This window comes from Pristiophorus japonicus, chromosome 1, assembly GCF_044704955.1.
Source record: "Pristiophorus japonicus isolate sPriJap1 chromosome 1, sPriJap1.hap1, whole genome shotgun sequence".
Taxonomy (NCBI): domain Eukaryota; kingdom Metazoa; phylum Chordata; class Chondrichthyes; family Pristiophoridae; genus Pristiophorus; species Pristiophorus japonicus.
The window spans coordinates 341953384-341967016 of NC_091977.1; the positions used below are offsets into that span (position 1 = coordinate 341953384).

Below are 13633 nucleotides of genomic sequence, written 5' to 3' on the forward strand. Positions count from 1 at the left end.
TTTGAAAATTGTCATATAAATAATGCTGCCCAAATGATAATCATTGCAATGCAAATGTGTTGATGGTCATGAAATGTGATGTGTGTGATGATTTTGAGAGCACTGATGCTTTTGTCGTGCATATGCTGTGTGTAGCGCTGGACTCACCTTGTGACCCTAGCACCCCCTTCTCCTCTAATAACCTAATTTGTGTTTTGCAGCTCAGCCAGCAGCTCGGCCCCAGGCAAGACTACAGAGGCCAGAAGGTGGAGGCACGGGGCCTCCGGACGATCCTACATCTGGTGCTAAGTGTAGTGTATGGAGAAAGAGTCAGACTGAACACTGAGCTCAAGGTAAAGTGTGACCTTAGTCCTTTATTGCAGGTCTCCAGAGTGCCTCTCCAACCTGTGAAGCCTTCTTAAATACCTGTGCTCCCAAGGGATTACGAGATCCCTTGGGACTCCAGGGAATGAGCCCACTGGTGGCTGTACAGAGTATATACAAGTCCAGATACATCATAACATTCCCCCCCCCAAAGTCAATAGTGTAATTATTTACAATGTGAGTCGATCTGGAGCCCTTCTTGCCCTGGTTGATCTTTCCGGTGTGAAGGCTGGTGTTTTTGAATCATTTGTTGGGCCCTCGCTGGGCTGCTGTGCAGCTGGCCTTGCTGGGCTGCCTGGTGTGTTGGGCCCAACAGGGCTGCTGTGGATGATGGGTTCTGCTTCGTGGTCAACCGTGGTGTCGGTTGCCACTGGTGTGTATGTTGGGGGATCAAAAAAGGTAGGGTCCAAGGTAGGTTGCTCAGGGTAGTCCGTGAATCTGAGTTTGATTTGGTCCAAGTGTTTCCGGTGAATGAGTCCATTTTGAAAGTTTCACCCGAAACACCCTGCTCCCCTCTTTGGCCACGACATGCCGGGAAGCCACTTGGGACCTTGCCCATAATTTAATACAAATACAGGATCATTGACTTCAATCTCACGTGACACATTTGCGCTATCAATAGTAAGCACTTTGTTGAAGCCACCTGCTCTCTACCTGTTCATGTAGATCATGGTGAACTAATGAGAGCCTTGTCTTAAGTGCTCTTTTCATGAGCAGTTCAGCAGGTGGGATCCCAGTGAGTGAGTGTGGTCTCATGCGGTAGCTAAGCAGGACTCCAGATAGGCGAGTCTGCAGTGAGCCTTCAGTTACCCTCTTCAAGCCTTGCTTGATGGTTTGCACTGCTCTCTTTGCCTGACCATTGGACGCTGGTTTAAACGGGGCAGGAGTGACATGTTTGATCCCGTTACGGGTCATAAATTCTTTGAACTCAGCATTGGTAAAACATGGCCCGTTGTCGCTCACCAGGACATCGGGTAAGCCGTGTGTGGCAAACATGGCCCACAGGCTCTCGGTGGTGGCAGCGGACGTGCTAGCCGACATTATCTCACATTCAATCCATTTGGAGTACGTGTCTACAACCACAAGGAACATTTTTCCCAAGAATGGGCCTGCATAGTCGACGTGTACCCGAGACCACGGTTTGGAGGGCCAAGACCATAAACTTAGCGGCGCCTCCCTGGGTACATTGCTTAACTGAGAGCATGTATTACATCTGTGAACGCAGGACTCCAAGTCCGAATCGATGCCGGGCCACCACACATGGGATCTGGCTATCGCTTTCATTATTATGATGCCTGGGTGGGTACTGTGGAAGTCATTGATGAAGATGTCTCTGCCCTTCTTGGGGACCACTACTCGATTGTCCCACAGAAAGCAGTCTGCCTGTATAGACATTTCATCTTTGCGCCGCTGGAACGGTTTTATCTCTTCCTGCATTTCCACTGGGACACTGGATTAGCTCCCGTGAAGCACACAGCTTTTGACTAGAGATAATATGGGGTCCTGGCTTGTCTAGGTTTTGATCTGCTGGGCAGTGACGGGTGATTGCTCACTCGCAAATGCTTCCATAACCATGGCTAGATCTGCAGGCTGCGCCATTTCCACCCCTGTGGTGGGCAATGGCAGCCTACTGAGAGCATCGGCGCAGTTTTCTGTGCCTGGCCTGTGGCGGATAACGTAGCTGTATGCGGACAACGTGAGCGCCTATCTCTGGATGCGGGTCGATGTGTTGGTATTTATCCCTCTGCTCTCGGAAAACAGGGATATAAGTGACTAATGGTCAGTTTCCAATTCGAATTTTAGCCCAAACAGATATTGATGCCTTTTTCTTTACCTCATCGACACACACTAATGCTTCTTTCTCAATCATGCTGTAGGCTCTCTCGGCTTTAGACAGACTCCTGGATGCATAAGCAACCGGTTGCTGTTTCCTGAAATCATTAGCTTGTTGTACTATACACCCGACGCCATATGACGACAAATCACATGCTAGTACCAAACACTTACATGGATCATCCAACACAAGCAATTTGTTTGAGCATAACAATTTTCTCGCTTTTACAAAGGCATTTTCTTGGCTTTTGCCCCAAACCCATTCGCCCCCTTTTCGTAGTAAGACATGCAGTGGTTCTAGCAGGTTGCTGAGACCTGGTAAAAAGTTACCAAAGCAGGTCAAGAGTCCCAGGAGCGACCGCAGCTCTGTCACGTTCTGTGGCCTTGGTGCGTTCTCGATTGCCTTCGTCTTCGTGTTGGTGGGCTTGATGCCATCCGCCGCAATCCTCCTTCCCAGGAACTCCACTTCAGGCGCCAGGAACATGCACTTCGAGCATTTTAACCTGAGCCCCACATGGTTGAGTCGACTAAGAACCTCCTCCAGGTTCTGCAGATGCTCGACTGTGTTCCGACCTGTGACCAAGATGTTGTCCTGGAAGACCACAGTGTGTGGGACCAACTTCAGTAAGCTTTCCATGTTTCTCTGGAATATCCGCCGCTGATCGGATTCCAAACGGGCATCTGTTATAAACGAAAAGACCTTTGTGCATGTTAATGCAAGTGAGGGCCTTCGATGATTCCTCCAGTTCCTGCGTCATGTAGGCTGAGGTCAGATCCAGCTTTGTGAATGTCTTTCCTCCCGCCAGCGTTGTAAAGAGGTCGTCGGCTTTTGGAAGTGGGTATTGGTCTGCAGGGAAAAACGATTGATACTTACTTTGTAATCGCCACAGATTCTGACGGTGCCGTCTCCCTTGAGGACTGGGGGGACAGTGGGACTGGCCCACTCGCTGAACGCAATCGGTGAGATGCTGCCCTCTCTTTGTAGCCAGTCGAGCTTGATTTCTATCCTTTCTCTCATCATGTACGGTACTGCTCTCACCTTGTGCTGGATGGGTCGCGCCCCCAGAATTAGGTGGATCTGCACTTTTACTCCTTGGAATTTCCCGATGCCTGGTTCGAACAGCAAAGGAAATTTGTTTAAGACCTGTGCACACAAAGTGTCGCCAGCGGGCGATAGTGCTCGGATGTCGTCCCAGTTCCAGCGTATCTTTCCCAGCCAGCTCCTGCCGAGCAGCGTTGAACCATCGCCCGGTACCACCCAGAGTGGTAGCTTGTGCACCGCTCTATCGTAGGAGACCTTTATGGTAGCACTACCGATTACAGAAATCAGTTCTTTTGTGTAAGTTCTTAGTTTCGTGCAAATTGGAGTTAAGACTGGCCTTGAGGCCTTGTTGCACCACAACCTTTCGGAAGTCTTTTTGCCCATGATGGACTGGCTCGCACCCATGTTCAGCTCCATTGACACCGGGAGTCCATTTAGTTCAACATTCAGCATTATCGGGGGACAATTCGTGGTGAATGTGTGCACCCCATGTACCTCTGCCTCCTCTATCAGAGGTTCTGTTTCGTCGTGATGCTCCCTGAATCTGTCCTCCTCTGCAACGTGGTGGTTTGCAGGTTTAGCAGGCCTAGCAGTTCGCCTGCACACTCGTTGGAGGTGTCCCATTGTTCCACAGCCCTTGCAAATGTATCCTTTGAATCGGCATGAATGGAAACGATGATCGCCCCCCGCAGCGCCAAAAAGGTGTTAATGGCCTTGCATTCATCACCCTTGATGTTGGACTCAGACATCTGCGGACGTGTAGCTGCAGGTATGTTTGACCTGCCCTGTCCGTTACGACTCGAAAACATAACTTTGTTCACAGTACATTGTAGCAGCACTTGTGTGCTGAGAGATTTGCTTAGTATCGTCACTGGTGGCAATGAACACCTGGGCTATCGCTATGGCCTTACTCAAGGTTGGGGTCTTTCCAGTCAAAAGTTTGCAAAGTATGGTTTTGTGGCCAATGCCAAGTACGAAAAAGTCTCTGAGCATGTGCTCCAAATGTCCTTCAAATTTGCAATGTCCTGCAAGGCGTCTTAGCTCGGCGACATAACTTGCCACTTCCTGGCCTTCGGATCTTTTGTAGGTGTAGAACCGGTACCTCGCCATCAGAATGCTTTCCTTCGGGTTCAAATGCTCTCAGACCAGTGTGCACAAATCGTCGTACGATTTCTCCGTGGGTTTCACTGGAGTGAGCAGATTCTTCATGAGGCCATACGTTGGTGCCCCACAGACAGTGAGGAGGATCGCTCTACGTTTGGCAGCGCTCTCTTCCCTATCTAGCTAGTTGGCCACGAAGTATTGGTCGAGTCGCTCCACAAAAGTTTCCCAATCATCTCCCTCCGAGAATTTCTCCAGAATGCCCACTGTTCTCTGCATTTTTGGGTTCGCTATCTGTATCTCGTCGCCAGTTGTAGTGTATGGAGAAAGAGTCAGACTGAACACTGTGAGCTCAAAGCAAAGTGTGACCTTAGTCCTTTATTGCAGGTCTCCAGAGTGCCTCTCCAACCTATGAAGCATTCTTAAATACCTGTGCTCCCAAGGGATTATGAGATCCTTGAGACTCCAAGGAATGAGCCCATTGGTGGCTGTACAGCGTATATACAAGTCCAGATATATAACACTAAGGAGCTCCGATTCTCGCCCGTCAATCCGCTGGGTCTGTTCTCCACGGATGAGAGTGCTGACTTCTAGGAACCTGCATCGACGCGCTCCAGAAGCCATTCCACCCCCAAGGCCATCTAGTGGCCCTCAGATCATTCCCGCCTCCACTCTGGAGGTACCGGCCCCAAGCACGTTGCCAGAGACAGCGCTGACCCCGCGGAGGCCTCGTGGATGCGCCAGGTCTGGTCCACGACCACCACATGAGAGCAGAGAGATGGTACAGTTGTCCAGGAGGACTGTAGACATTGGTGACCAGCTTATCGAAGCATTGGGGGCATATCCCGACAACTGGCCACCATGACTGAGTACATTCCGCGGATGGTGGAGGCCCTGGATGTGATAGCCAGGAACACTGCCGGCACAGGCCTCCCAGTGGTTCCAGAGCGCGGCACTCCACCCCTGGCCCCGTATCACCATCGCGAACGACAGATGAGAGCAAGGACCAAGATCCCGCCCCCGCATCAGAGAATGTTGCCCCCTCGGCACCCCCCGCCCCCGCACAACCACCGTCTCCGCCTCCATCCCCCCCCCAACGAGGCACCGCCTGAGGAGCTCCTCGGCCAGGCACAGCGGAGCGAGGAGGGGAAGGCGCAGAGGTGGGGAGAGGAGAGGGGGGAAGGAAAGCGAGGCGCATGCCCGCAGGTGATGGCCGTGCCACATCTCTATCTGGGCGCATGCAACCCGCCGCAATGCATGGGGGGGGGGGAGGGGACCACCCCCCCCACCCCGCATCTGCACCCTGCGTTGCTGGACATGTCGAACACCCGACCGATGTCAATGGTGGAAAAGTGGGGTCGGGTGCCACCGCCTGTGACACCCATGACCCCAGACAAATGCTGGCACAAAAATGTCTCCATTGAACAAGATTACTGGATCACAGGATTACTGGCATCAATCAATGAGACCTCAAGGAGGCGAGAGAGAAACTTTGATTTGAGTAAGGCTGAATTGACAAATGCTTTGATAAAGTAATTCCTCACTAAAATAACAAAGTAACCTATGATAGCAGAACATCAACACTTTCAGGGCACCAGCTGCGGTTTGCTACAAACCATCAGGTCAAATTAAAGGAACTCGTCACCTTAGAAAGATTTTAGCTTTCTGGAACACGACAAAACTTGTTTAATGATTTCAGTGGCAACAATTCTACCGCAAGATTAAACGAGGGTACCCTGTAATCAGGGTAAAACACATCTTGCAAAGGTATTTACTTTCAGACACATGGACATTGAGAAATTTTAGATAATTCTTCACCCACAAACACTGCATACAGCACACGGCTGCAGTAACTATATTTATGCATTGTGGGGCTGGAGGAGATTACAGAGATAGGGACGGGCGAGGCCATTGAGGGATTTGAAAATAAGAGTAAGAATTTTGAAATCAAGGCATTGCTTAACTGGAAGCCAATGTAGATCAGCGAGCACAGGGGTGATGGGTGAGTGGGACTCGGTATGAGTTAGGATATAGCAGCCGAGTTTTGGATCAACTCTAGTTTGTGTAGGATAGAATGTGGGAGGCCACACAGGAGTTCATTGGAATAGTCAAGTCTAGGGGTAACAAAGGCATGGATGAGGGCTTCAGCAGCGGGTGAGCTGAGGCAAGGGCGGAGACGGGTGATGTTACGGAGGTTGAAATAGGAGGTCTTAATTATGCTGCAGATATGTGGTCGAAGGCTCATTTCAGGGTCAAATATGACACCAAGATTGCGAACAGTCTGGTTCAGCCTTAGACAGAGGTTGAGGAGACGAATGGAGTTAGTGGCTAGGGAATGGAGATTGGGGCAGGGACTGAAAACAATGGCTTCGGTCTTCCCAATATTCAATTGGAGAAAATTTCTGCTCATCCAGAACTGGATGTCAGACAAGCAGTCTGACAATTTAGAGACTGTGGAGGGGTCCAGAGAAGTGGTAGTGAGGTAGAGCTGGGTATCATCAGCGTGCATGTGGAAACTGATGCTGTTTTCAGATGATGTCGCCAAGGGACAACATGTAAATGAGAAATAGGAGGGGACCAAGGATAGATCCTTGGGGGACACCAGAGGTAACGGTGTGGGGCAATGGTATTTCAATAAAGCAGAAATACTAAATCCTTGGAGCATGAGCTGCACCTGATTGTGATAGTCTGTGGCCAGGAAGTGTCCTCTCCTTCTGTCTCCCAATTTCAAACTTCTTTTCTCTCCTCCTCTCCGGAGGGGATGAATGATGGTTTCATAGGAACCAGGTGTCCTCCAGTATTTCACCCAAGTGCCCGTTCTTCATGTGCGAGACAGTTTGTGGCCAGCTAGTGTCTTCTGCTTCTGTCTCCCAATTTGGTTCTAATACCCTCAAAGGTTGAAGAGCCTGTAATATTTCAATAAGTTATTCAACCTTGGGAGGGCAGAATAGCCAAAATCTAATCCTGGTCTTATACAACATCAACACTTTTCACTGATCAGGAGTCAGAACCCTGACTGACTTCTCCCTGTCTTAAGACCAGGAATGGTAAGGCCATTTTTCTGTTGGAAAATGTTCATGTGTATGTGTTGTTTGTGTAAGGTTCATGATCAGGTTTGGTTGTGAGGCCCTCCACACTGGGATCAGGCTAACTCAGCACAGATCAAGGACCAAACACTGATGGTGGGTTTAAAAATGAAGAAATTAGAAGTAAATAGGGAATTCAAACAGAGTAATGTTTTATGAGGGAATGATTACATAATGGTAATGTTAATGGACTAGTAATCTTGAGGCCTGGACTAATAATCCGGAGACAACAGTTCAAAACCCACCATAGTAGCTGGGAATTTAAATTCAGTTAAATAAAGCTGGAATTTAAAAAAAGCTAGTAATGGTGATCATGAAACTACCAGATTATTGAAAAACCCATCTGGTTCACTAATGTCTTTAGGGAAGGAAATCTGCCGTTCTTTCTCGGTCTGGCCTATATGTGACTCCAGACCCACAGCAATGTGGTTGACTCTTAATTACCATCTGAAATAGTGCTCAGCACCATCTTCTCATGGGTAATTAGGAATGGGCAATAAATGCTGGCCTTGCCGGCGACAGCCATGAACGAATACATTTTAAAAAAAATACAAAACCAGTGTCAGTGTGGCACTAGTAAGTCAGATAAAAGCTGGCTTTCTCTTGCTGTGGTGTTCCAACCACATTGGTTGGACCTTTGAAAGACATGTCTCTTCCACATTCAGGATCATTTGGTGATATAAGTCATCACTATCTTCTTCTCCTTCGGCAGACCCCAGAATCGAGGATGACTTACTTCCACGCTAATGAGTTCCATGGTGACTGATGAGACCAATGCAGGATCTACAATCTCTGTCACAGGTGGAGCAGACGGTGATTGGAGGGATGGGTGGGTGGGGTGCATGATTTGTCGTATTCTGTTTGTACTTGGCTTCTGCGTGCTCCCGGTGGAGAGACTCAAAAGTGTTTGCCGGCACTCGGATGCTTCTCCACTTTGAGCGGTCTTGGGCCAGGGATTCCCAAGAGTCGGTGGGGATGTTAAATTTTTTCAAGGAGACTTTGAGGGTGTCTTTGAAGGGTTTTCTCTGCCCTCCTTGGACTCACTTGCCATGACGCAGCTCAGAGTATAGCGCTTGTTTTGAGAACCTAGTATCAGGCATGCGGACAATGTGGCCCGTCCTTCGGAGCTGATTGAGAGTGGTCAATGCCTCAATGCTGGGGATGTTGGCCTGAGCGAGAATACAGACGTTGGTGCGCCAGGCCTGCCAATGAATTTGCAGGATTTTGCGGAGGCAGCATTGGTAGTACTTCTCCAGTGCTTTGAGGTGCCTACTGTACATAATCCATGTCTCTGAAGCCAGTAAGAGGGCGGGTATCACTACTGCTCTATAGACCATGAGCTTGGTGCTGGGTTTGAGATCCTAATCTTCGAACACTCTTTTCCTCAGGCGACCGAAGGCTACACTGGCACACTGAGGCCGCTGTTGGACTTAGTCATCGATATCTATCCTTGCTGATAATAGGCTTCCAAGGTATGGGAAGTGGTCCACATTGTCCAAGGTCTCGTCATGGATCTTGATAATCGGGGAGCAGTGCTGTGTGACGGGGGAAGGTTGGCAGAGAATCTTTGTCTTACGGATGTTAAATGGAAGGCCCAGACTCTCGTACGCTTCAATGAAGGTGTCAATGATGGTTTGGAATTCGGCCTCCGAGTGTGCACAAACGCAAGCATCGTCTGCATATTGTAATTCAAGGACAAAGGTTGGAACAACCTTGGATCTGGACTGGAGGCGACGGAGGTTGAACAATTTCCCGCTTGTCCTGTATATTAACTCCACTACAGCGGGGAGCTTGTTAAAGGTGAGATGAAGCATTGCAGTGAGGAAGATTGAGAAGAGCATTGGTGCGATGACACAGCCTTTCTTGACCCCGGTCTGCACTTGTATTGGGTCTGTGGTGGATCCGTTGGTAAGAATCACGGCTTGCATGTCACCATGAAGCAGGCAAGGGTGGTGACAAATTTTTGAGGACAGCCAAAATTTGAGAAGGACACTCCATAACCCCTCATGGTTGACAAGAGTCAAAGGTGAGGTCAAAGAAAGCCATGTATAGAGGTTGATGCTGCTCCCTACATTTTTCTTGGATTTGTTGCGCGGTGACGATCATGTCCGTTGTGCCCCTTAGTGGGCGGAATCCACTTTGCGATTTTAGGAGGAGCTCTTCAGCCACTGGGAGGAGATGATTGAGGAGGATTCTTGCAATGATATTCTCTGTGGCAGACAGCAGGGAAACTACTCTGTATTTAATCGGACTTGTCACCTTTCTTGAAGATGGTCACGGTTACGGCATCTGAGATCCCCTCCTCCTTCCAGATAAGAGATGAGGTCATGGATTCGCACCAAGAGTACTTCGGTGGGGATTCCATCTGCTCCTGAGGCCTTGTTGTTTTTCAGTTGTCGGATGGCCTTTTCAACCTCATGCCGGGCTCGGATTGTGTCGAGATGGTGGTGGGTAGAATGCTGTGGGATGGAGTCAAGGACAATCATGTCAAAGACAGAGTTTTGGTTAAGGAGATCTTCGAAGTGCTCTTTACAGCAGGCACTGACTGCCTCTCTGTCCTTGATGAGCACCACTCCGTTCTTAGCTCTCAGTGGAATAGGACTTGGGCCATAGGTGGTCTTGACTGCGCTAAAAAGTCCACGCACGTTGTGATCGTCAGCTAGCTGCTGGACCTCCTGCGCTTTTTCCAACTACCATCTGTTCTTTAGGTCACAAGTTTTTTGTTGGACCTCGGCCGTCAGATATCTGTAGATCTGCTTTCTTTCACTCGAGTTGCGTTTGCAGTTTATTAGCTCCTGGATCTCCTGGTTGTTCTTAGCAAACCAGTCTTGATGTTTTCTGGTCGAGTAACCAAGAGCCTCTTCACAGGTGCTAATTATGGTGGACTTGAGGGCAGGCCAGGCACTATGGGCACTCTTCATTGGAAGTCGTCAAGTTGGTGATATAAGAACATAAGAACATAAGAATTAGGAACAGGAGTAGGCCATCTAGCCCCTCGAGCCTGCTCCGCCATTCAAAAAGATCATGGCTGATCTGGCCGTGGACTCAGCTCCACTTACCCGCCCGCTCCCCGTAACCCTTAATTCCCTTATTGGTTAAAAATCTATCTATCTGTAACTTGAATACATTCAATGAGCTAGCCTCAACTGCTTCCTTGGATTCACAACCCTCTGGGAGAAGAAATTCCTTCTCAACTCGGTTTTAAATTGGCTCCCCCGTATTTTGAGGCTATGCCCCCTAGTTCTAGTCTCCCTGACTAGTGGAAACAACCTCTCTGCCTCTATCTTGTCTATCCCTTTCATTATTTTAAATGTTTCTATAAGATCCCCTCTCATCCTTCTGAATTCCAACGAGTAAAGACTCAGTCTACTCAATCTATCATCATAAGGTAAGACATTACTATAAAGACCGTTTAAATACCATCCATAATTGGTTAAAGCCTGACCAATGCAACAAACATATTAATTTGGTGGCAACAATTCACTAATGGCCCAGAAATCTTGGTCGGCTGCTTCCTGCGGGCGATCGGGTAGAAAACTTTAAAAAGCGCACTTACTTGAACCTGCTGCGCCCACGCGAGTTCCCGGTCCCGAGGCGTCCACTGACTGCGCGTCGCAGCGCATGCACGTCAAGGTCGTGCACCGGGCTGGAGCTGCAGTCACATGGCACTGGGCAGCCAATCAAGGTAAAGTATGTTCTCATTCATAATAATGGAAACTCCGTAAGTTGGAGTTCCCATTATTATGAATGAGAAATCCCTCCAAACACACAAAACATTAATAAAAAATAGAAAAAATACACTACATATTTAATATTAATTTAAATTAAAGTTATTTATGTATTATTAAAAATATATATTTTTCTGATTTTTAACAACGTTTTTAAAATTATGCTTTAAAATAAATTTAATGTAGTGGGCAGAGTTTTAAAAAATAAAATGTGTTTTTTTAATTTTATTTTTTATGTTTTAAGTGTGTTTTAAAACACTTACACCTGTAAAAGTAGGTTATGCGCCTGCTTTTATCAGGCGCAAGAGTTTTCAGGACATTTGCTGGGCAAGATATGGGTAAATACCGCAATCTTGCTCATGTGAATGTCCTGGCAGGCGAGATACGGGAAGATCTGTCAAACCGGAGCTTGATAGATCGGAAAAGCCAGTTTTCAGCGCATGCAATGCTTTCCCGGGTCCGTAGACATTCAGTACGGACCCAGGAGGCCGGAACTTCTGCCCCAATAAATTTCAAAATTTTATTTCTATGAGATACCCATCCAGAGGTTGTGTCATACCCCCATGTCAACCTTTACATTCCCGAGTTAAAATTGGTAGGAAAAAATACACAGTCTGAGAGACCAGTTTTTAAACCAGAGACCTATATTATAAATGATGACCACTCCACTTCCGTTGGGGAGAGGTTCAGATGAAAGGTAAATGATTAAACTTTTAAAATTAGGAAGAAACAAATTCTGCTAGTTTGACGTTAAAAAGGGTAAAGTAATACACCCGAGTGCAGAAATGCTCGACCCCAAAATTCACATAGAAACATAGAAAATAGGTGTAGGAGTAGGCCATTCGGCCCTTCTAGCCTGCACCGCCATTCCATAAGTTCATGGCTGAACATGCAACTTCAGTACCCCATTCCTGCTTTCTCGCCATACCTCTTGATCCCCCTAGTAGTAAGGACTACATCTAACTCCTTTTTGAATATATTTAGTGAATTGGCCTCAACAACTTTCTGTGGTAGAGAATTCCACAGGTTCACCACTCTCTGGGTGAAGAAGTTTCTCCTCATCTCAGTCCAAAATGGCTTACCCCTTATCCTTCGACTGTGACCCCTGGTTCTGGACTTCCCCAACATTGGGAACATTCTTCCTGCATCTAACCTGTCCAAACCCGTCAGAATTTTAAACGTTTCTGTGAGATCCCCTCTCATTCTTCTGAACTCCAGTGAATACAAGCCTAGTTGATCCAGTCTTTCTTGATATGTCAGTCCCGCCATCCCGGGAATCAGTCTGGTGAACCTTCGCTGCACTCCCTCAATAGCAAGAATGTCCTTCCTCAAGTTAGGAGACCAAAACTGCACACAATACTCCAGGTATGGCCTCACCAAGGCCCTGTACAACTGTAGCAACACCTCCCTGCCCCTGTACTCAAAACCCCTCGCTATGAAGGCTAAAATGCCATTTGCTTTCTTAACCGCCTGCTGTACCTGCATGCCAACCTTCAATGACTGATGTACCATGACACCCAGGTCTCGTTGCACCTTCCCTTTTCCTAATCTGTCGCCATTCAGATAATAGTCTGTCTCTGTTTTTACCACCAAAGTGGATAACCTCACATTTATCCACATTATATTTCATCTGCCATGCATTTGCCCACTCACCTAACCTATCCAAGTCACTTTTCAGCCTCATAGCATCCTCCTCGCAGCTCACACTGCCACCCAACTTAGTGTCATCCGCAAATTTGGAGATACTACATTTAATCCCCTCGTCTAAATCATTAATGTACAATGTAAACAGTTGGGACCCCAGCACAGAACCTTGCGGTACCCCACTAGTCACTGCCTACCATTCTGAAAAGTACCCATTTACTCCTACTCTTTGCTTCCTGTCTGCCAACCAGTTCTCAATCCACGTCAGCACACTATCCCCAATCTCATGTGCTTTAACTTTGCACATTAATCTCTTGTGTGGGACCTTTTCGAAAGCCTTCTGAAAGTCCAAATACACCACATCAACTGGTTCTCCCTTGTCCACTCTCCTGGAAACATCCTCAAAAAATTCCAGAAAATTTGTCAAGCATGATTTCCCTTTCACAAATCCATGCTGACTTAGACCTATCATGTCACCTCTTTCCAAATGCGCTGCTATGACATCCTTAATAATTGATTCCATCATTTTATCCATTACCGATGTCAGGCTGACCGGTCTATAATTCCCTGTTTTCTTTCTCCCTCCTTTTTTAAAAAGTGGGGTTACATTGGCTATCCTCCACTCCATAGGAACTGATCCAAAATCTCTGGAATGTTGGAAAATGACTGTCAATGCATCCGCTATTTCCAAGGCCACCTCCTTAAGTACTCTAGGATGCAGACCATCAGGCCCTGGGAATTTATCAGCCTTCAATCCCATCAATTTCCCCAACACAATTTCCCGACTAATAAGGATTTCCCTCAGTTCCTCCTTCTTACTAGACCCTCTGACCCCT

At 47.7% G+C, this 13633-nt stretch overlaps 1 protein-coding gene across 13 annotated transcripts in view; it reads right to left on the reverse strand.

Moving 5' to 3' along the window:
- The window catches only part of LOC139273211 (cAMP-regulated phosphoprotein 21-like), a 705332-nt gene that overhangs the window by 294541 nt on the left and 397158 nt on the right, over positions 1–13633 (reverse strand). The window lies entirely within an intron of this gene.